This window comes from Cupressus sempervirens, chromosome 7 (genome assembly GCF_028749045.1).
Source record: "Cupressus sempervirens isolate cs-2001-9-10 chromosome 7, ASM2874904v1, whole genome shotgun sequence".
NCBI lineage: Eukaryota > Viridiplantae > Streptophyta > Pinopsida > Cupressales > Cupressaceae > Cupressus > Cupressus sempervirens.
In genome coordinates, this window is record NC_143124.1 from 756,822,051 (window position 1) to 756,848,137 (window position 26,087).

Below are 26,087 nucleotides of genomic sequence, written 5' to 3' on the forward strand. Positions count from 1 at the left end.
ATTACATTTATTATAATGAAAACAGACTCAATGACATGCCCTAGGGGCTTACAATGTTGTCTAATTTTGGAGAAAAACCCTCCTCATAGTACCTTCTTCCAAAACTCCCCCAAAACTGTGTTTACAATGCTAGACATGACCTTAAGTAACCCAAATTAGGTTTAGGGTTAGGAATAAATTTTAGAATATGTCATTTGGAATCGACCACCAAAATAGAAGGTTCTAGAAAACATGTTAGAATTTAGTGCAAAATTAGAGGAATCCAGAAATGGTAGTCTAACTTCCAGGAGGTATAACTTTTGATCCAAGACTTTGATTAACAAACCGTTTACATTTCTAGAAAGCTCTCCAAGTACTCTATAGCCCTATGGACTAGGTATGCTTGTTCCCCATTTTTTAGGCCCATACGAGGCCATTAGTTGCCTCAAATATGACTTTGAAGCACTCTTAGGAGGCCTCCAGGAAACTTAAAACTGCAATAACTTTCAAACTGTAAAGCCTATTGACCTAATTCTTTTTTTGGAGTTCTTTAAATTACAAGTATAATCATCCCTCCAACTTACACCATCTAACTCATTATAATTATGACTCAATTACAAAATAACCTATTTGTTGCATTGGCATGTATCCCAAGGTACTCAAAAACTCTAACCCAAAAAAATAATAGTGGAACTATGAGAGTTGGAATCTCTATTCGACCCAAATGGGTATCTGTAAATAAAGACACATTAAACATAAACTAACACTAAGCATATTTTTGGGTGATACAGGATTGCCCTTACACTACTAGATGCTCCTGCATCAAACACCTAGGGTAGATTAAAAAGTGACCCTGTAACTTTACAGGTAGTAGAGGAAAATCCAAATGGGAAACCTCCATTTTAGATACCTAGGTTGAATCTTCCAATGGTCATCCTTTCCACTTCACTAGGTATTCTTCATACTACCTGTTTTTGGTACTCCGACCCACACAACTATCTAGAATTTCTTTAATCTCTTCCTTCTTAAAAGTTGGAATTGGGCATGGCTCCTATATTAGTTCCTCCTCTACACCATCACCATGATATTCTATTAAGTCTAAAATATTAAAAATAGGAGAAATGTGAATCCCATTTGGCAACTCCACCTCATATATATTTCCTAAATCATGTTTATTCAAAATTTTGTAGGGACCAAATTTCTTCATCTTCAGCTTGTTGTAGGTACCCATTGGAAATTTTTGCTTCCTCAAGTATATAACCAGATACCTAACTTGGAACTCCTTAGGTCTCCTCTTTTGATCTGCTCTACCCTTATACTGCAAGTTCATCTTGGTAATATGTGCACGTAACTCCTCATGTAGGTTCTTGACATGTTTAGCAAAGTCTTTTGCATCATCACTTGTCCTCTTTGCTTGCTCCATCTTCCTTAGCTTTGGTGTAGTCCTTGGACTACTCCCATACACAATTTGGAATGGAGATCTACTAGTACTCCTATTCACAGAATTGTTATAAGAAAATTCTACTTGTGGTAGAATTAAATCCCATCCTTTGGGCTTATCTCCTACTAAACACCTTAGCAAATTGCCCAAACTTATATTCACTACTTTTGTTTGTCCATCAATCTATAGATGATGTGCATAACTAAAATTCAATTTTGTCTTCAACTTCTTCCACAAAGTTCTATAGAAATACCCAACAAATTTAGTATCTTTGTCAGAAATAATACTTTTTTGGGAGACCATGTAGCCTCACCACTTCTCTGGAAAATAAATTTGCAATATGTACTGGATCATGAGTCTTGTGGCATGGAATGAAATGTGCCATATTGGAGAACATATCAACCAACAAAAATATGGAGTCAGTACCCCTTTGTATCCACAACAAAATCCATACTTATGCCCTCCCAAGGCTTTGATGGAATAGGGAATGGCTGATAAAGTCCAGTATTTTGACTAAATCCTTTGGCTATTTGACATACTTGGCAACTCTGCACAAACTTTTTCACATCCTATGATAGTTGAGGCAAAAAGTAATGTTCACTAATAAAGGAAAAGGTCTTATCTCAACCAAAGTGTCCTGCCATTCCTCCACTGTGTTTCTCCTTGATCAAGTTCTCCCTCATGGAACTCCTTGGAATACACAATTGACTTCCTTTAAACAACATATCATCCTGGATCATGTAATCTAGCTAGCTAGTCCTATCTAGAGTAACAGGTTCTTTACAAGCCTTCCAAGCCTCTGCAAAGTCAGGATCCTTAGGGTACAGATTCTTGAGTTCATCAAACCCAACCTCTTTAACCTGCATTTCTGTCAGCAACAACTATCTCCTACTTAATGCATCTGCAACCCTATTAGACCTTCTACTTCTATGTTTCAATACAAATGTATATCTTTACATAATCTCTACCCATTTCAAATGTCCGTGATTCAATTTACCTTGGCTATTTAGGTACTCCAATGCTAAATGATCAGTATATTATTTTGGCAACAAATAATGCCTCCATTTCTTTAAGGCCCAAACTATTGCATAGAACTCCTGATCATAAATAGAATACTTCTTCTTTGCATCATCCATTTTTTCACTAAAATAGGCAATAGGCTTACCTTCTTGGCTCAACACAGGTCCAATATAACTACCACTAACATCACAATCTACTTGGAACACTATGTTGAAATTAGGAAGTGCCAACACAAGTTTCTTTATCACCATCTTCTTTAGCAATTCAAAACTCCTTGCAGATCCTATAGTCCTCTTGAACTCTTTTCTATCCCCCCTCATTGTTTCAGTTAGGGGTGCACATATACTATTGAAATTCCTAATGAAATTCCTATAAAAACTAGCCAGACCATGAAGTGACCTCACCTCAGTGATATACCTTGGAGTAGGCCATTCTAAGATGACCTTCACCCTCTCTAGGAAAATTTTGAGACCTTCAGTTGATACAACAAACCCCAAATAGACTAACTCCCTTTTGATAAAGCTACACTTCTTCAAATTAATCAACAATTTCTCTTCTCTCAACCTTTCAAGGACACTATGAATGTGCAATAAATGTTTATCCAAAGACATACTGAAAATCATAATATCATTCAAATAGACAATAACAAAATTTCCCAAAAATTTCTTTATAACCTCATTCATAAGCTAGATGAAGGTGCTTGGCACATTGGTCATTCCAAAGGGCATGAATAACCACTCATATAGACCCTCCTTAGTCTTGAATGTAGTCTTCCACTCATCTCCCTCTTGTATCTATATCTGGTGATAGCCACTCTTCAGATCTATCTTTGTGAAGTACTGAGTTCCACTCAAGCAGTCTATAAGGTCACCCATCCTTGGCAAAGGAAACCAATACTTGATGGTTATTTTATTTATAGCTCATTATAATTATGGCTCAATTAAAAAATAACCTATTTTCTACATTGGCATGTATCCCAAGGTGCTCAAAAACTCTAACCCATAAAACCAATAGTGGAACTATGAAAATTGGAATATCTATTTAACCTAAATAGTTATCAAAAAATAAAGACACATTAAATAGAAACTAACACTAAGAATATTTTTGGGTGATACAAGATTTCCCTTACACCACTAGATGCTCCTACATCAAAAAATCACTAGATTATTCAATCCTATCTTTTATTTTGAAGGATTGAATATTAGGCACATTAAACTATTTAATCCTACATTCTTATAATATTGACTACTAGACACATAAACATGTGTGTGTGGAAATTGTACATGTATCTATAAACACAACACCTCAATGAGTCTTTATATCCATGGTTAGAAAACTTAGAAATAAAGGAACATACAAATAGCCATGTGAAGTGACCTATCACCTTCTAATCAATAAGAATTTGTAGCTCTCATATTTCAAAGCTTTTTCCATGACTAGGTGCTATTAAAATGAAGGATCTAGTATGAATACAAATCTTTTCTTTTTTTTGGATTTTTTATGAAGATATGTATGAATCTATATAGTTGAAAATATGATGCAAGTAATATATATGAGCTAAGAAAAGCAACAATTTGTTGGTAAACACATTGTTCTTTGTTAAATAAACTCTCAAATGCCCAAATTTGAGAGAACAATTAGATGCCAACAGTTGGATAATCTATCATGAGGTTGATAGATTTCCTCTGAATTGAAAGGTACAACTCCCTTATGGAATGATATGCAATGAATTTGTTTTATTCCTAAACTAACAAGATGCATTCTTAACCCGAGAATGGAAGAGGAGAACCAAGCTAATCCTAGGCAAGACTAGCTCAGGCAGATTTGAGATCTTAAACCTAGCCAATCCCAAGAATTCACAATCGTATGACTCCTCAGTATTGGTAATGCAATATGAAGAATTTGTTAATGTAGATGCAATGTAGAATAAAAAATGGAGTGCGAGTTAAATATTCCAATTTCCATCATAGGAAGACATGCAAACACTATGATCTACATCACATTCAATATTTGACACAAAATGCAAGATAGTGTCTAAGACTGAATATATCAACACTCTGATTAAATATAATCAGAAAAGTAACAACTAAACACTCTGATTCAGAATGAAAATTTTCTCTATTTTGAACACACAAATACAATACCCAAATTTATTTGCTCACAGTTTCTTGTCAAATCTATTACAGAAATTAGAATAAAAATCCCTATATGCAATGAAATGAAATACATAAACTAACATGACCTCTCCTCTACTCCAGCTCTCTGACTATATGTAGGAAAAGAAGAACCCTCAATCTATCTCAAAATTTTCCATAAATACTGTCCTCATAGCGACTGTTCAGTTTCTTCATTGGCGACTTTTTAGTTACTAAAATTGTCCTTTTAGCTTTAAACTTATGACTTTTCACATTTATTTCTTCACAACTCTCGAGTTTTTCTTTCATATTTAAATCCTATTTCAAATATTTCCAAAACTTGCTTTTTATTCAACATTGATTGGGACCTTTCAAATTCTAAAAGAAATATTGTTTGAATGAGATTTCTTTTTTTTTAATAGGAGGCCTGTCATCTTCCCAATAATTATGTACATACCATGTTCTACTTTTTCAAATGTGTTACAACATCATCATTGCCATGTTAATACCATGCTTTAAGTCCATTGCATTCATATCAGCTGCCACTGATTTACAACCTTTAGTGAATATTTCCTGAATAAGTATAGTTGCACATGTTATACCATCTCTAGCTACATCATTTATTGCATTAGAAAATTTCTTTACAAAGCTTGTACCAATATTCTTCATTTTATCTTTAAACTCAATACTTTTTGCAACAGTGACACCATCCTTAGTGAGCTTTGAGGATCCAAAGTTTTGCACTATAATGACATTGCGGCCCTTCGGTCCCATACAATCTGTAACACTACTTTTTGCAAGGAATCGAGACCTTTGAGATATCTTCAGATAATTTCATTCAAGGCTGACCATTTATCTTTACCAATTTGAAAACGCAACCAAAGGCAAGCTGAGAAAAGCATGTAATAAGATGGGTCCCTATAACAAATGCATCTACTTTGTGGCCCTATTCATTCAATGCATTGAGAGTCTCCTTGTTGATATCATTGCTAGTAGTGATTGTCATCTTCCCAAAATTAGAACACCAAATTCTTTTTCAATTGCACAAAAGAACTTTTGTGTCTTAATTGATAAATATGCAAGGTCCTCTGAATCCAACTTGATGCCCTATGTTTTGTACCCTAACTCATGCAAGACAAGAGAGACAGCATAGAAATTGGGTATTCCACTTCACATAACATCGTAAGTGTCCACAAGATCTCAAAATTTGGTCGAAAAAGCCAAAGCATATGATGTAAATGTCACCATCTCACTATGATTGGTATTAGAGAAGCTTCCTCTCAAAGACTCCATTCCATTCAATTTGCTTAGCCAACATTATACTAAGCTTACAAAATCACCACATGTGCCCGATCTATCAGATCTATGAAGCACCCAATCAATGATCTCATCAAACCCCATAAATGGATTGACAAAAGCATGAGAATATGTCCCTTCCAGAGTGGTAAGCCAAAGCGCCATCCAACATCAACATTGTTGATTGCATCAAACCCATCCATGTAACAATATTTGGATGCACTTTATTCCATCATTAGGGCCTTGGGCCTGGAGGAGTCCAAATTCAAGCAAAATTTTGGAATTTCTAGTAACACGCCTATATCTTGTAGCATTTGTTGCAACCAACAATGCATAGTTGACCAAATTAACAAATAGTGTTTTTTAAAAGTTGAATGACCACTACTGGTCTCTCAACTCTAATGAGTGGTATCTTAGGAAAAACAATAGAACCTTTTGGAATTTCATATATCTTGATGTTGTTGATTTTGTAGCATGCTTGAATTGAACAATCAGTTTTCCAGAATCCATGACAGTTAATTTAGTTTTCCTAGGAATTTCAATTTTCACAATACTTAACTAGGGATGGGTGCTCTCTGCATCTTTTGGCATAGTTTCCTCTAGTAGCTTCTCCAACTACATGGAAACATCATTTTGAAGAGCTTCATAATATCCATTAGGTGGCTTGTGCAAAGACTCATCTGAATTTGATCCATATCCTACAGATTGCCTGCACCCTTTAAAACTATAATACAGGTACTGAGATAAGATTACACAAACTACTAAAATAAAATAGGCTTCTGTAATGGTTTCTATTGCTAATTGATCACTTGTCAGAAGATAGCCCAGCAAATTAGATGCATCACCCTATGATCTCTTGCCCCTTTAACATTTGATCTCTCTACCTTCCAAATACAGCTTGGGCACTTATTGTTTTATCTGAGTGAAGATCCTCAACTCGACACATTTTATTTGTATGCATTCCTTTCACTGCTTGCAATAATCCAAATAATATTAATCATAAGGAAGTTGTGTCTTAGTTGATGATAGCTTGTCTACTTTTATCTGCACCTCATCAACCTCCAAGTGAAAATAGACATTATCCATATCAATTGTTGGCACACCTGACATTTTATTCGCATAGCCTCTACACATTTTGAATGGTTGTGTTTATCAACTAATATATTGTGAGTCACACCCACATGGACTTCTCTTTGGCAAAGAATGAGCGAATAGCTTGTCCTTGCGAAAAATGAGAAAATAGCTTCTCCTTGCAGAAAATGAGAAAATAGCTTCTCCTTGCAAAAAATGAGCATGTGAGTGCATTTTCCACAAGGTAACCTCTCTATGCTCAAGTCATTTTATTTTCTATTTTAAATGCCAGAGTTAAGTGTAGGTTCTACATATGGTCAAACATTTTGATCCTTTCCCATTTGCCACAACCTTTTATATCTTTCTTTATGGCTCTCATGCCTTCGTTGGCTGTGAGTGTGTCTCTTTGAGCATGATGCTACACTTCCTGTGAGCATAGTAATTCATCGCACATATATAAATCTCAGGTTTGGTAGAAAATGGAGTCAATACATTGGGTTTTGACTTGTAAATAAAATTTTTATATCAATACTTGGATCCCAATATCACTGAATAGATTTGCGCACATAATCTAGTTATTGTTTGGATATCATTGACTTCCAATGATCCTTCAACCAAAGTATATGCACTACTGAGCTCTCAATCTCTGATTATCAAATCTAGAATCCTTTAATTGAAACCTGATATCAAACACCCCAGATCTTGGAACTTGCATTAATTCTTGTAATTTAAGCCGTGATTCTAATCTTTGAATTCTGAACTCCTCAAACATGAAGAATTTGGAATTTTACATTTGGATCTTCAAGCCAATTCAACTTCATGAGAACACATTAGTAAGATCAAGGAACACCTTAAGGGAATTTCTTTTCATGGGAGGTGAATTTTAAAGTTTAAAAATGGTGTACTGAAAGTGCACCTATAGCTGGCTCTAAATGGGGATTATGTGCTACAAAGTACGTAAAGAATCCAAAATCTTAGGTTTCACAGAACATGCCTTATCTATTGGGCTATAGAGTCAAGCCAAGAAGAGGGTAAACAAAGAGCTACCTACCAGGAGTGCAGAGGGGAGCAAAGAAAATTGAACCTACCAAAACAAGAGGACAACAAACTATGAAAGCAAAGGAAGACCACTACACCAAGTAGGAAAGGTTACACTAAACACACCCAAAAATGGAAAGCAAAATCTAACTACTACAGGTGAGGAGACCTCACCAATAGAATAGAGAACAAGGAAGGAATCATACATGGCCATTGACTGGAATAGAGAAATATGATCCTTTTCGAAATAGAGGAATATGCTTCACCAATTTGAAACAACACTGATAACCTCTGGCAACACCTTCATTGTTGAAAATAAGTCCAGAAGCAATTTGCAATATAGTAACCCACAGGACCTTTCCAAATAAACATGTCTCGTTATAAATCTCTGGTTCTTCTATACCTTTTTGCACACTTCCTTTCATATGTTCAACCATTTTCTGTGAAGGAGAAAAATATTCACTAGATTCTGAATGCACAAATGTAACATAATCACATCTACTCATATCAACCATATCATTCTTAGTAAAGATATCAACAATTAAACTAGGATTGAGAACATTGGAGCATTTAAGAAATTCTGGAAAAGAAATGGCATCATAGTGATCACAAGTATTCTCTTCAGCAACTTCAGGTTCTAAAGAAAAATTAAAACAAGGTGATTCTTCATGATACACAAGTTCCATTCGGATTGAAACATCTTCTTCATTTGTCACAATTGTCAATTCTACAAGATATTCATCTGAATTTAAAATTTCAATAATTGGATTAATTGTTGAAAAAAATTCCCATGCAAGCATCGTGGTTTGATCAACCTCCATTTCAAAACAAAAAGATCCAGGATCAAGCTCTTTATCTTCTTCACAATGTGGAAATACTTCATTAACATTTGAAGACTCTTCCTCACAATTTAGTGCTACAATAATCTCTTCAACAACATTTTCAAGTTTAGCAGGATGATCATCAAAACATATTGCAGCCTTTTCATGTGTATCCATATGATTAGGAAAACCCCATATTGCATTAGCCTAGAAAAAGAGTGGTTCTTGGATTAGATCTCTATTAGCTCTAATGGATGAAGAGTCAACCTTACTATGTTCTTCAATAACATCAGGGATTCCACATTTTGATAGCACATCAGTCTTAGGATAATTTCTAGGAGAACAACTATTTGAAGCATGATCCCTATTTATTTCTCCTAATCTGCAATAGTTATCATCAAAAGAAGAGGAAAACATGGAAACATCTTCTCTTTCAACTCTTCTTACCATCTCTTCAACTATATTTTCAGATTTGGCAAAACATGATCTCACTTTCTCTTTAATATAAAATTCATCAAGAGGATTAATCATTGCATTTTCTTCAAGAAAAATAGATTCTAAGATAAGATCATTACCAACCTTTGCAAATTGAAAATCATTTTTGCTAGAATCTTCAATGAAGTTAAACTTTCCATGTTCTGGAAGTGCATTAACCATTAGATGATTTTCAAAAGAAACTTCATGGAAAATTTTATCTTTATTTTCTTCAAATCTGAAACCTTTTAAATCAGGAGTAAACGAAGGCATGGGAAAAACTTCTTTGTCTACTTTTCTTACCAATTCTTTATCACTGTAAAGGATGTCTTCATTTGTTGAAAGTTGTCCTCTCGAAAACCAGGGCATCTCTTGCTCTCTAAAAGTTGAACCATTGGTTGATATGGGCTCTTCATTTACTAGTTTTTCATTAGGCATATGAGTTGAATGGTATATCCCTTTTTTTCTTTGATCTTGAATATTAAAATACCTTTGATGTACACACTTTAACAGCTGAACAGATTGATAATCTTTGGAGGAGTCTAATCCTTTTTCTTCAACCTCATCTATACTCTGTTTAAACGCAGTCCAAAGGAAATGTAAATTGAAGTCACTTTCAACATCTATCTCTTTGAATGTGGGTTTTCTTTGAGTTTTCTTTCCTGATTGAACTTCTTGTTTGCTCAGGACTGAAAAATTGTAAGAGATGTGATCTTGTGGGATCTCTGAAACTTTATCATCATCAACCTTTATTTCCTTACTTGGCTACAATGTCCTTTCTTTATAATGCTGCAACAATTTTGTTTTCACTTCCACCTCTTTTAGTAGATGATATTTTGCATAGATACTTTTCCATAATATAATAGTTGCATGATCTTCATTAACACTCAGGTTCATCTTTACTCCATGACTGATGCTTTTTCTCCAAGTTTCAAACATATCATGCAACATAGGGTCAGTAGAGTGATGGAGTTCTATAAGGGAAGGATCTGGTCTCCTTCCAATCATCATTTTAATAGGCATGGTCCTTTTTTAATCAACAAAGTCACCAATCTCTGCATGTTAGAGATAATAAAATTTAAAATGTAGACACTAGAATTCTCACCCAAAGTTATGAGAACCAGAATGGAGTCGCCAATCTCTAGGTAGCAGAGATATCCATAACCACTGAGGAAGCAAACATCAACACCAATTTTCTCCTCTATTTTTCCTCAATAGAAACTTTCAGTCATCAACTTTGAATTGATTCTTTCTTCAGCTGGTTGAGACTATAGCACTAGAAGCCTAATCCATGTGGCAAGTACCTTATCTCCACAAGATCAATTATAAAAAGGGAAAGCCAGAAATATGTAACTTTGAAAGTTCTCCCTAGTAGAGTCACCAAAAAATTATTGGTAAATAGATTGTTCTTTGTTAAATAAACTCTCAAATGCCCAAATCTGAAAGAACAATTAGATGCCAACAGTTGGATAATCTGTCATGAGGTTGATAGATTTCCTTTGAATTGAAAGGTATCGCTCCCTTATGGAATGATATACAATGAATTTGTTTTATTCCTAAACTAACAAGATGCATTCTTAACTCAAGAATGGAAGAGGAGAACCAAGCTAATCCTAGGCAAGACTAGCTCAGGCAGATTTGAGATCCTAAACCTAGCCAATCCCAAGAATTCACAATCTTATGACTCCTCAGTATTGGTAATGCAATATGAAGAATTTGTTAATGTAGATGCAGTGCAGAATGAAAAATGGAGTGCGAGTTAAATATTCCAATTTCCATCATAGGAAGGCATGCAAATACTATGATCTACATCACATTCGATATTTGACACAAAATGAAAGATAGTGTCCAAGACTGAATATACCAACACTTTGATTGAATATAATTAGAAAAGTAACAACTAAACACTCTGATTCAGAATGAAACTTTTCTCTATTTTGAACACACAAATACAATACCCAGATTTATTTGCTCACAGTTTCTTGTCAAATCTATTATAGAAATCAGAATAATAACCCCTATATGCAATGAAATGAAATACATAAACTAACATGCCCTCTCCTCTACTCTATCTCTCTAATTGTATGTAGGAAAAGAAGAACCCTCAATCTATCTCAAATCTACCTGAGCTAGTCTTTCCTAGGATTAGCTTGGTTCTCCTCTTCCATTCTCGGGTTAAGAATGCATCTTGTTAGTTTAGGAATAAAAGAAATTCAACTCTTGGCATCTAATTGTTCTTTCAGATTTGGGCATTTGAGAGTTTATTTAACAAAGAACAATCTGTTTACGAACACAATTTTAATAAATGTGATGCACAATATCTCTAGATAAAATTCAACATTATAACTTTAATCTGCAATTGCACTTGAGAAATGAATTCAATGAAGCCTTCTTTTATAGGATTTCAAGGATGAATTTGAGTTGAGTTCAACACATGCACCTCCTATTGATCATATACCTTAAGAGGCAGAAGCACAAATCACTACCCCTAATTGGGAGTGATAAGAGAGTTGACTAGTCAGTTTTAGATAGATTGCTCACTTAATAATCCCTCAATTTATAGGAATAATTGATGCAAGAGCATCCTAGGGTAGTAAAAAATCCTTCATGCAGGGGCTTTGAGATCAGATTTGTGGACTTATGGTTTGTGCAGTTGGGGATGTATTCAAGGCTCATTAGAGAACCTTCTCCTAAGTGTGCATTAAGTTTGGAATAATCATATTGGAGTTAGACCCTTTTTGGTGGCTACTGATAACATGTTCTTGCTTTACTAGCAGACCTTGGAGATTGTTTTCATGAGCTTTGATTAGTGAGTGTGGTCTTATGTGCTCTTGGATTTGGATCATTGGATGACATGTTGACCTATGTCTAATATCACATACTCTTATTTTTTCATTTGAGTTAGTTATGCATTGTAAACTTTGGGTTTGTCCTAACTATTTAGTTATTTCTTGTATTTAATGTTCGCATCCAAGCTGACTTGTAGCTTGAGGGTTTATTTAAATCTAGCTTTCTAGGATAATTTGTGGCCTAGTTTAGTGTAAGTAGAGAGTCTTGTGAAGTCTAGAGTAAGGCATTCAATATTTAGTTTAGCATGGATTAGCTGAAAGGAACGAAGTTGAGTAGAACTAGTAGCTAAGTGTGGGCTTAGGAAACAAGAAGGTTGCTTTGTGACTTGTGAGCACAAGTTTAGATTAATCTTGGGGTTTTCTACTAGGTTACAAGTCTAGACTAACTAGAGGTTGGATCTTGTAAGGTCTTGCAGAACTATTGTTGTAATTGTTGATGTATTTGGCAATAACCTAAAAGGCCATACAATCATGGAAATTGAGTGTAAATTTGATGATGCTATTATGAGAATTGGTGTTGTTTTGGATCAAAATCTTTGTGTTATTATTATTCTTCCACTATGTCATTATTTTTTGGGGGCTAGGACATCTCCTTTGAGGACTCTCCTTCCTTGTGTTGCCTCAACAATGTAGTGATTCCCTCGACTTGTTTTTTAATTTAAGCATGGTTAAGTTAACTCTTTCATTTGATTTTTGATTTCATGTTATGTTATTTGAACTCAACGTTTCACTCAAACTATGTAAATGGTATTACTTTCATTAATTTTAGAATTTTGAGAAGATAATTGAATATTTATCTCATTCAATTTATTTTTCTCAATTAATTGAATATTTAATTCAACAATTGATATTTTGCAGATTTAATTCAATATAATCAATTTTTTTTGTGTAATTGGAAAATGGGATCAATTTAATTAATGTGTTGGACATTGAATTAAATTAAATAATTTAGGATGATTTATTGCCTATTAATGTTTTTTGACTAAGTAAAATAGGTTTTATAGGGATCCTAAAACCCGAAAGTTTTTACAACATATCTAAAATAGAAATATTCAGAAAAGTCCAGCTACAAAGAAATTGCATAACAAAAGCCAACCATAAACAATAGGCCCACGGCCAAGAAACAAAAAACCAGCCAAACTAGAACAAGAAAGAACCAGCTACACAAGGAAAACAAAGTAGCACTAACTATCAGTTCTCTCTATCGAGAACCTACAGGGTCTCTGCAACTTCATTGGTCTTCCTATTGTCCATGTCCTCCTGGTCCTAGTTCTAAGCATCCACTTGGTCCCTAGTTTCTTTCAGATCATCCTCAACCTGCCCAATGTCCAAAGTAGTCTTCTTCATCTTTTCCCCTCCAAATAAAACACTAATCAGTGATTCACGCAGACTGTTAATGTTCTCATTCAAGATGTTCAAAGCGGCGATCACCTGATTGGCTAGGTTTTGATGGTAGAACTCCACCCTTTGGACTCTTTGTTCAACCTTGGTGATTCTATCCTCTTGGTTAGCTTTGTGTTCCTAGATGTTGAAGTATGATTGGCTTCCATCCTAGCTTCACTCCTCTTCATTGTGTCCCTGGTCACTGCCAATTTTTTGGCTTCCTTCTTGGCTTCTTTTCCCCTTAAGGTCTTCAATTTCATGGAATAACCATTTGATAGACTAGAAATTGTCTATCATGTTGTTCTTAGCATTGTTTGAAAGGTTAAGCCTAGTTTCCCTTGCATTATCAGAGATAACAACCAAAGTAAGGTCAATGAGTTCATCATAGTGGACTTTGCCATCAATGTCCTCCACCACTTGGATATTCAACAGCTCCCTCACAATCCCCAATTTAGTTGTATTCAAATTAAAATTCCTCCAAGACCTCCTATTTTTCATTATCACCTCCCCACTCTCTTAACCCTGAATATCTATAGATAGAGAGGTAGTGGGTCCAGGGTCTAGAATCTTAAGGATCTGGGAATTGGTTTCAAAAGCCTCTTCTACTTTCCTTTTCTTGGGATTCCCTGACACGTCAGCAAAATCCTCCTCCTCCTTTTCACTTTCCCTCCCCTTCTCCTCCTCCTTCTCATCATCCTCCCCCTTTGAAATTTCCTCTAAGTCTGTGCCCTCATCATCATCATTATCCTCCTCCTCCTCCTGAGGCCCAGGCTTAGGGGGAATGAGGGGTAATCCTCTAGGGCTCTTTCTACAGGGAATGTGGGCAAAGGGTTTATTTTCTTCCTTGGGGGATTTAAGTTTAGAGGAAACATTGTCCTCTTCTTCCAATTTTATGCTATGCACATCCTCATAATCCAAACTCCTAGTTTCATCAGATGCACACCCAATATCACCAAGAGATTTTCCCCTAGTTTGAGTGTTCAAATACTCATAGACCAAGAGGAGTAATCCCTCATGAAGGGTTTGGTTAGTGGTAGGTTTCCTCTTAAAACCCTCAATACCCTTGCTTATGGAGGTGAAAAGATAAAAAGGAAAAGAGATTTTTGATTCCATGCCTAAAGTGGTTAAGCAAAACAAAATGATGCGTTCTAATCCTATCAAATCTGGGGTCTAGGGAAATATATTCAATGATAATCCTAAGGACATACCTCCATAGATTTTTAATTGACTCCATCTCATAATACATCTCCACCTTGACGAGCTTATTTAGTTCCTTTTCATCCTTCACAAAAAGTTTGACAATGTTTGTCAACATTTTCTTGTCTCTAAAGAAGTTACTCCCTTCCAGAGGGATCTCCACAACTTGAGATATCAAATCCGCATTGACATGGTGGGTGACCCTATTGATTTTGACTCTCCCATTTTTCCTAGAATCCACCATAATCTTGGTGATCCCCACATCAAATCCATGGAGCTTCTCTAGGAATCTAGTGATTCTATCCTTTTCCAACTTATGCCAAACCTTTAGTTTCTCCTTCCATTTCTTTGCCTCCCTCGACGGCTCCCTCCTACTTCTCTCCTCTACCATGGTTTCCTCTAATTCAATAAGCCCCCACATACTTGTAGTTTTCTTATAGACCTCAGCCTCCTTCAAGCTATGAAACTCAAAAATGTTTTTAAATTTACCAGTTTTAATGTTTGTATTCAAGAAAACCCTTGAAGCATGTTGTACGTACATGCTATCATATTTTGAAAAGAGTTTCGCATGCTTTTCATTAACTCCCACTCTAACATGCAATCTTACAAATCTTCCCATCATTAATTTTGGATTTCTTTTATACTTCCCTAGGTGCGATCTTGCAATATTAAATTATTCACTTCCACTAAAAAGTTGTCGCCGACATGCCACATCATCTCTAAATTTTTGATGACCACTTGATTGGTGAACTAGTTGGCAACTGAATTGGCCTCCTTGTACATGTGGCTAATATAGGTCTTGTTGAACTTACCCAGGTCAGACTTTAACTCCTTGATTAGATTCATAATGTTCCAAGAAGGTGTAGAGTTATCATTGATACAATTTATGATATTTAATGAATCCCCCTCTAGCCAAAGGTTCTCAATCCCTGAAGCCAGGGCCAGTTTAAGAATGTGACTAGCAGCACTAGCTTCTACGAAGTGATTTGTCTGATGTCCAAGTGGGTTGGAAAAGGCCATAACTCCTCCACCATAGTTGTTTCTGATGATGCCTCCACTACCTGCAAGGCCAAGGTTCCCTTTAGCAGCCTCGTCAAAATTGGCTTTGTACCAATTTTCAAGGGGAAAAAACCACCTGGCCTCTTGTCTTTTCCTATCCATGTCCTTTTTCCTAAGTCTATTGTTCCCACCTTCTTCAATATTTCCTTCCTTTGTGGTGGCCAAATTCTCCTTCATTAATCCTTCAATTTTCTCAGCAATAACAAACTCAAGAGATTCCCTATCTCTGAAAATTTGGTTATTTCACTCTTTCCAGATGCCCTAGCAGAAGTGCAGGAGGGACCAGGAGCGAATAAGTTGAGTGATCAAACTTGAGTGTGAACTCTTCCATTGGCTAAAAAATTCTTGAATGTTGGCTGGGGGACACTAGCTAACCCCAAAGTCCTTGGTCAGGGGGTTCCAAGCTTTGGAGGAAAAGGAGCAATGAATAAATAAGTGATTGATCATCTCCAAGTTGTGCTTACATAGACTACACCTGCTGGGGATGATCTGACCTCTCTTGGCTAAATTATCCAAAGTAAGGATTTTTTCTTGTAGCAAAAGCCAGAAGAAGATATTGATTTTTAGGGTAAGACTAGGAGTTCATGCCTTGGCCCAGAAGGGTTTCTCCATTATATCCCACATTGAAAAATACCCAGAGGCAACAAAGTATTAATTTTTTTATTTAGGAATTAATTGATTTTATAGGATTATTGCAATTTAAGGATTTTATGAAATTTGATACTTAGATCAAATTAGGTGAAAGATATACATTTCCTTTTGCATTAGGGTCCTCTTAATGATTTTTGATCAATAATTGAGATTATGGGCATCTATTCAATCATACCATTTTTAGGTGATTACAAAACCCACTAGGCTATTGAATCATATCCCTTGGTGATTCATAGTAAGACACAAATATCTTATCGAGTGAGGTAATTACCTCTCTCTCTCTCTCTCAAGGTAGTGGATTTATATTGTAGAGTTTATATCATCTTTGGTGATTCTCTTATTTTTCCTATGTGATCATTTATGCTTTTGAAATATGCTCTCTAGACATGTTTTTAGTGTTTGAGGCATTTCTTGGTGGAGGTCTCTCTCGCTACTTGATCTAACATTTATTTTAGTACTAACCCCTTATCTGGTGTCTTGATTTTATCTTCTTTTTTTTGTTTTCTTTTTTTTCCCTTGTGCATGGATGTGGAGTTAGGATCCTTAATTTGGGGGCTTATGCTCTAGACTTAATGATGTCTATCTCTTTGCAATTTTTCACCTCATTCTTATCTCTCTTTTCTTTACTATGAGTATGGATTTCCTCATACTCCCAATAAAGTGGGGGTAAAATGTACCATCTTAAAAAAAATATACTTTCTTTGTAATGCATTTATCCCTCCTTAATGTGGCTTGGCTCATTACGCTCTCCTTTTGCATTTAATTACTTAAATCAAGATCTTTCTTCTTCCAAACTTTCTCAAAATGCTATATTGGCACCAATTTATGTGCATGGCTTCTCATTTACCCCCCCCCCCCCCCCCCCCCCCAACCACATTAATCATTCTTTAAATATATGTTTTACCATTTTATCTACATATGGCACCATTTTCTATTGTTGCAATATTTATCAAATCCAGAGCCCATTTTTGGGCCCTTTCACCTCCAAGTTAGGGTTAAGCTCATTTCTCATTGAGGAGTAAGAGATGAGGTTATTCCTTACTTGGGTGGTAAGGGTAAAGATCATCCCTTATCCAGGTAAATTTCCCAAATAAATCCTTAACTTGATGTTAAATATTTCTTTTTTTCACTTTATTGAGTTGACCCTTCTCATTTTTTGTTCCAAAATCACTATTAAAGAAGGTCTTCTCTCCTCAGTTGGACATCACACACAAAATATCCAAAATCAAGCTCTTAAGATGCATTCAAGTAGTTCAGAATAAAGAAATAAAGCAAGGAAGAAAGAGATTCATCTTCATCCATTCAAGCATTCTAGATCTTCATCCTTCATCATGCATTTCTAGTTGTATTCTTCATTTTAGATAGTAGATTTTGGACATTAAAGAAGAGATATACCTTCATAAAATAATTCATAATTGATGCATATTTGAATCAATTTCATACATGAGATTTATTCTTACATGACTTCCCTTTTGGTTATAATGTTGAGTCAAAGATATTGCATTAATATTCTTGATCACATATCAAACATAATTGCATCAAAATTAATATGATATTTGTCATTTTTACATTTACTAATACTACATGTGAGAATTCATTTATCATTTTTTATCTCAATTTTAGGTTAATTCCTTTATTGGGGTTTGACCGAGGTAAGATCCCCCTCCCCCACAAACCAATTTATCCCTCTTTATTGTGTACAAGTTTAGGTTCAAAACACAATGTTGAGAATAGATAAGAGGTCAATATTTTAAGATCTTCCAAGATCCATATTTTATTCTAAGTCCTGATATTTTGGGATTGAAGATGAGGTTTTTCATGACTCTACAGTTTCAATGAAAGTTTAGCTAGAGATCTAATAATTCAAAGTACAAATATAGGAATTTTGGAATCAATTGTAGTCTAGGCCAAGGCCAATGTTTTTCATTACCTTGGGTCAAGGTTTAGGTCATTCCTATCCAATAAAAAATTGATTCCAACCCAATTTAAAATTTACAGTTTTTGAGACCCTATAATTGAAATTTGATCAATAAAGGATTTTGATCATTAGTAAAATATATATTTTATCTTCTTGCCCATTTGATCTCAATGGTGGACACACTCCTATCTCTACTTCTTCCATTTTTTCCCCTAGATCAGACCCACACACATTTCATCATATTTATCATACAGTCAATATCAGTGCAAAAGGTCTTCTAACTTGCAAGGTTGAGGTCATGTGCGGGTAATAGTATAGTTATGTGTCACAAGAGAGGACATCTGAACCTATTTTGGTCAAATCTCATATTCTATCAAAACTCAACTTTGTTGAAAAAATAAATCCTTATATAGATCTTTTTGGCTCCTGATTTAACAATGTTTAAACAACCAAATATGCAAGGCAAGAATGCATCTATGGGTAGCTATCTCCAATAATGGACACACTTCACCAAGAACCTGGGCCAACTATAAGGCTATACTCCTTCTGCACTTTAGGCTCTGCAAAACCTAGGCGGGTATACTTATAGATTCTTTATATGGTACCAGTTATCAAAACATACATTGAATCTAATGAAAAGTAGGTAAAACCCTTATTTCTCCTAATAACTCATGAAATAACATTAATCTAAAGTACCTAAATGTAGATCTATGAATCTCAAAAGCTGAGTGAGGGCATCATATTTAAGTTCTTCAACATGAAAGGGAAATACAATTGATTATTGATGTTGATTTTCAACAAATCCTCAAACATGCAGCAATATAACAAGTGATCCTATAACTGATCAGTGCCTAATCCATTGGGCAATTCCATGAATTCAAAACATACATCTGTGACATCAGGACATATTTCGTATACCCAGACATCAGGTCTATCTAATCACCTTGTGATTCAGACATCAGTGTTCATTCGGGTCTCATTCTCACAAAATATCCTTCTCAAGTAACCAGTAACCTTCTTTAAACATATCAAGCATTTACTTGGCCCTTCGGTCCAACAAAAAAATACATCAAACATACAACATGAAGGGGATGCAAATGGATCTTAGATATTTGTTCCAAGACCACATAAGATTTACAGATTGCTGAGACAGGAGACAAGAACCAGAATGAAACTAGTGAAATTGTTGCTCATATGTATTAATTTCCTTGAAACTATACATTCAGATGCATAAAATTAAAACATGAAAAACACCTAACATATCAGAACTTCCTGTATTATCTTCACTACTGCTGTTCACATGAGAGAAATTGCTGAAAAGTATGTGGTATCATAGTATGGGAACACATCAAAATTGGAACCAGAATATGGTCTCACAATAATGTGTAAATTTTCTCCCCAGAACTGGAACCTACTGGTGTTTCTTAGTCACAAAAAATTGAAACCTCTACAATGGATGAAAAATCGAAAGATATAGACAAGAAAGAATTCTCGGATCTGTTATGCAACTGCCAGGTGTCCATTCATAAATCCTTAACCAAATATCTAATTTGGTTTCATCATTTCTATAACTGATTTGCAAATATCCTTTTCTAAATGATGAAAACTTGTCAAGTCATCAAAATATCTGAAAACTCACTAAAATGCTTGGCAAAAATCGAGTTTTATTGAGTGAATGTGAGCAAAGTGAACTCCAACTGCATACTTACCAAATTTTACTCATCCTCTAACTGGATTTTCAATTTTTACCCATTCCACTGAGAAAGCCCCAAAATTCACGTTTCTAGCTATAACTCAAACTAGGAAGCACCTGTGCAAAAACTGACTTCAAAAATGGAAAATTTGGATTCTCCCAGTTTCGGCGATATATTAGAGTGCACATCTAGCCTTCCGAAAATGCCCAGAATCTTAATTTGAAAAATGCTCCCCTAGTAGAACACTCAGTCTGCAACATCTTTGAAAATTAAATTTTGAAAAATTTAGATAAATCTAAAGTTAAAACTTTAGAATAATGTCTTCTTTGATTTAAAAGTTGGATTGCACGTGCAGTATTTGTAAAAAATAATAAAATATCATTTTTTACTATCTCCAAATTGTTGCTCATCCTCTGAATTCGGGGTCAACCCCAGGTTTGATCGACTTGATGACACGTGTCACTCATTGATTAGCTCGCCTAGTCTGCATCACCTGCCACATGTCATCGCCATATCAATCCTCACTATGTCGCTATCTGAGTCAACAACCGCCATGTCATTAGCGACATGTGGCATTTCATAATTTGCTACTCGATCTACACAGTCACTACCTCATCATCACCTACTTCGGGCCTAGTGACACATGTCAGCACCACCTCCACCCTCGCTATGTTGCCATAGTTAACTAGCGAGCACTTTCGGTTGGTGAGTTAGCGACACTAGCTTGATTAGGACATGTGTCACAATCTCCTTCCAAGGTCTATTCCCTGCCACCTCATCACGGTTGTTCGCTTGTTTAAATTTGGGGTCAACCCCAAGTTTGACTGGCTTGATGACACGTGTTACTCATTGATTGGCTCGCCTAGTCTGCATCCCCTACCATGTGTCATTACCATATCAATCCTCGTTGTGTCGTTATCTGAGTCAACAACCGCCATGTCATTAGTGACATAGCGACAGAATGACACGTGTCATCCTCTACCACATCATCACCTTGAAAAGCATGCCACATGTCAATTTTTTACTAGTTCTGACTATTCAGCTAGTGCCACGTGGCATTTCATAATTTGCTACTTGACCTGCACAGTCACTACCTCATCATCACCTGCTCCAAGCCTAGTGACACGTGTCAGCACCATATCAATCCTCGCTATGTCACTATCTGAGTCAACAACCACCACATAATTAACGACATAGCGACAGAATGACACATGTCATCCTCTGCCACATCATCACCTTGGAAAGCATGCCACATGTCAATTTTTTACTGGTTCTGACTATTCAACCAGTGCCACATGGCATTTCATAATTTGCTATTCGACCTGTACAATCACTACCTCATCATCCCCTGCTCCGGGCCTAGTGACATGTGTTAGCACCACCTCCACCCTCACTATGTCACCATAGTTAACTAGTGAGCACTTTCGGTTGGCGAGTTAGCGACACTCGCTCAATCAGGACACGTGTCACAATCTCCTTCCTCAGTCTATTTCCTGCCACCTCATCACGGTTGTTTGCTTGTTTAAATTTGGTGTCAACCCCAGGTTTGACTGGCTTGATGACACGTGTCACTCATTGATTGGCTCGCCTAGTCTGTATCCCCTGCCACATGTCATCACCATATCAATCCTCGCTGTGTTGTTATCTGAGTCAACAACCGCCATGTCATTAGTGACATAGCGACAGAACGACACGTGTCATACTCTACCACATCATCACCTTGAAAAGCATGCCACATGTCAAATTTTTATTGGTTCTGACTATTCAGCCAGCACCATGTGGCATTTCACAATTTGCTACTCGACCTGCACAGTCACTACCTCATCATCACCTGCTCCAAGCCTAGTGACACGTGTCAACACCACCTCCACCCTCACTATGTCACCATAGTTAACTAGTGAGCCCTTTCGGTTGGCGAGTTAGCGACACCCACTCAATCAGGACATGTGTCACAATGTCCTTCCTCGGTCTATCTCTCGCCACCTCATAGGACATGTGTCACAATCTACTTCCTCGATCTATCTCCCGCCACCACATCACGGTTGTTCACTTGTTTAAGAACCTTACTTTACCCGCCCCCGCTGGCTGATGTCATCCACGGCCCACGGATCCACCTCAAGGTCTGCGCCCTTGCCTTTAAAAAAGCATGCAACATGTGTGTAGATTCATATTTGAACCATTAAGAATCCAACTTCCCGCTCTATGTGGGACTAAACCTTTTAATGGTTTTCTTGTTCTCTCCTCCACTACACGATTTCCCTGCTACAAATATTCCTCTCAAAACGTGCTAGAGTTCATTCTTCTATTTGCGTTGACTGCGGAGCACTATCATTACTTATGGCTTACTTTCTTGTTGCAGGGTCTTTTTATGCTAAAGCGGCTCTTATGCATGGTCGGTCCTTGGGTCAGTAAGAAATAGAAGACAAGATTCATTAAATGGAGTTTGCAACTGATTTGTGAATGTTCCTGGAGTTTGTCTGCTGGCAACTGCATGTGATCCAGTGTGCTGGGCGATTTTTAGTTTAACTCTTTTGTCCAACTTCAAAAGTATTGGCGCCAGGCTTTTTCTCATTACATTTTCTCTTCACATTATGCTGCAAGTGTGGGTCTTGGCTGCTTATAATTTGTTTTTGTTAGCTCCCTGTTAACTGTGGGAAGTGCTAATAGTCATTAACGTGCCTGCTACCTCATTCACGTGGGTGTTCTTTGCTATGGGGATTACTTCCTGAATGCGGCTCCTTTGTTTTTTGGCTGCATGTTCTGCTTCTTTTAGACACTGGCGTCTTAATATATGGTGCCACCCCTATTTCCTTTTTCATTTACTCGGCTCCTCCAAGTTTTAATCATGCCTGCGTGTGCTATCTTGCATAAGCCGCCCCTTTGCTCAACATGAGAACTTTCTTTTAGAAAGCATGGATGACTGCTTAATTTGCCTTCCCTTAACACCTCCTACTGCCTTTTAATCTAATCATGATGCCTGTGGGTTTTCTTTTCCTCATGCCACATCTTTTTGTGTCTTAATTGGTGTGGAGCTCTTTTTATAAGCATGGAGTTTCCTTGTTATCCACTTACGTGGACCTGCTCCCTTTCTTTGTGTTTGGTGTCTTTAACTACTCAGCCGACTGCAGCTTTCTCTGCCTCTTTAAGTGGACGACTCCTTTTATATGTCACTGGTTATCTCTAGCGACACATTGAGTCCCTTTTCTTATGTCTTGCCATGGGATTTGTGTGGGCTTTTCATTGATGTGTGACCAGCTATCTGGCATGTCTTGCATAGGCCTCGTAGTCTTCCATAAGCATCTTCCTGGCCTGCTCATTCAATGTGGACTTTGGAAAAGGTTCTATGAGTAGGCACCTTATAACCACAAGAACATGTTGCAATCCAAAGTTTAGATTCCACTCTTTCTTCAGAGAATTGACACAAATTTCTCTATTTGTTTGCAATATTAGGATGGAATATTTTTTGTCACAAAATAACCTTTTGGCGGAGAGTGCGACAAAATCAGTAGTTAAGACTAGTTTGATGCAGAAAACACCATTTTCATATGGGGTGCCAGTCGGTCCTTCAATTTTTGCAAATATGCTTGAGAAACTGTCATCATTAATAATTACTTTAATGCCTGCTGGTGGTGCTTCATCAAGACTCTTTATCTCCTTGGCAAGTTTTCTCATCACTTGGGAGGAAGTTTCTCATATTCAGCCATAAGGCTCAATGGAAGAGTGTTATAATACAGGCTGCAACTTAAATATGCCTTCCAGTCTTTGCCAAAAACCTGTCACCAGCCCAAGCCTTTCGCAAGACCCCTTGTTGTTTGTAGATTCAATCTGACACCATTAATGGATATTTATTTGAAACAATATCCTTCACATGTTATCATTCTGGAGAAATCACTCGGACCCCATAGTGGGTCCGGCTAAAAAAAAAAATTCGCTCCCAAATAACTGATATGTAGGATTGATCTATTGAACATCTCGAACTGATTAGAATCAAGTTCGATCATTCATTAATCATTCGAAACTAGCTTTACCATTATTTTGCAAATTGTAAATTTCATGCCAGAGGGTCCCTTGACTGCCTTTAAAAACTGACCCACACCTCTGACCGAGCTTTGAAAATTGTTACACTAAATCTCTGTTCCGCATACTTGTACCTTGCCAAATCTTGTCTCATGACGAAATTAGGGTCAAAAGATATTGACCGTCAAAGTGACCACCTCAGAATTGCCTGCAAGTAAATAAGTCAGAAAACAACAAATTGGGTTCGGATTTGGCTTTGAAAACTAGGCAAACTGATACTTGGGGAAACAAAAACTAGGGTGTTGGTTCTCTGTCATGAGGACATTATGGATCTAGGATTTGGGCTCATGACAAATAACTGGGCGCAAATGGCGAGTGGTCAAAGTGAGCTACTTGGATTTGCTGACTGGAAAGGATGATAGAAAAGTGATTTTTGCAAATGGAATTGACCTAGAAAAGTGTGCAAACGGATTCGTCATGACCTAAAAATTGACACACTTGGAGTATTTTCAAAGAAAAACACAAAGGTACAATCCATTCAATCTTACCAATCACAGATCTCAAGTTATGATGTCCCAAGTAGGGGTACCAAAAAATCTGCAAATGCTGACACCAGTAAAAGATAGAAATTGCGTTGGAATCGCGTTTGAAAACTGATCAAACAGATTCATCATAAGTTAAAACTTGAAACATAACAGGTCTCTAACGTCTACAATGTAATGCAAAAGAAAATTTCTCATTTCGATCAATTGGGTCAAAATTATAGCATGTCAAACAGGGCTTCCCAAAATTATGTGCAATGTGCATCAGCATGAAAAATTTAAATGACCGACTTTGCGGGATTCAAAACCTAGTCAAACTGACTTGAAATGACTCAAAATCTGAAACATAGGTTCTTGGATATGGACAACAGACACTCCCAAAGTGGCAAGTTATGACATGTTTTTGGGTGCAAGATATTCAATGGAAAACATAGCCTCCTATCGTTGTTTGACACTTACGGTAAAATTGCAGATTTGACAATTGCTTAAAATAGGACTTCATGAAATGGCTCGGAACCTTAATTTAACTTCATGGAACACTTAGACAAGCTGAATGCAGGGTGTTAGAAGCATTTAATACCTCTTAGGCCTCAAATGGATAGTCGGGTACATGTGCACTTAAAAGCATTTATAGGGCTCAAATTACTCAATGGTACTCAAAATTGACCTTACAATTTTTAGTCCCAACAGATCTCATAATCAATATCATCATCATATGAATTTCAAAATATTTTGATTAGTTACAATATTTTATAATTTCAAAATATTGCAAGTAGGTATTTTGACATTTGAAAAGATGGTACTTCTAAAAAGGGAAAAAAATAAAATCATATATATAACACTAGAGAAGAGAGTTATCTTAAAGAATATGTAATTCAAAAATGTGTAGATTTGACAAAAAAAATTTAAAGAGAGAAAAAATAATGTTGATTTTTGATAAGTATGACTTTGAGTACTTATAACAAAGAAATATACATCAAAAAGTAATATTTAATTTTTTTGCACAAGTTATACTTGTTATCTACAATATATTTTGAAATTAGAGAAAAAAAAAAGATTATTTGCATATACTTGTTTGACGAGAACTACACCCCATATTTTTAGCAATTAAAAAATGGACTTCATAAATTAAAAGGATACATGTATTATTTCACAATTTAAAAACAAAAACTATAGACACAAAAATCATCCAATTTTACACATTTCATCAATTTACATCATCTTCAAATTCTAAACTTTAATGTCACTTACATGTCGTTAAACTTGAACAATTTGCATGTTGTTGACCTTTTCCTTTATAAAATGTGTAACATAGGTTTATAATTTTATCCATACTTTTTCCCTTCCTCCTTAGTGGCTCTTACTAGATATACTTTGTGGGATATGAATCCTCCTCTTGATCCCATAATATAATGGTGGAATGCCTACCATTTCATATTTTACAATTACAAAACATTTGCTAAAATCAATCTAAAAGGTGATTCCCATCTTATGTCCAACCT

The 26,087-nt window shown here is 36.1% G+C and overlaps 1 pseudogene; it reads right to left on the reverse strand.

Annotated features, from left to right (window-relative positions):
* Positions 1–22,409: 22,409 nt before the first annotated feature.
* On the reverse strand, positions 22,410–23,730 carry LOC149549488 (ubiquitin-conjugating enzyme E2 22 pseudogene; annotated as a pseudogene).
* Between the last annotated feature and the right edge of the window lie 2,357 nt (positions 23,731–26,087).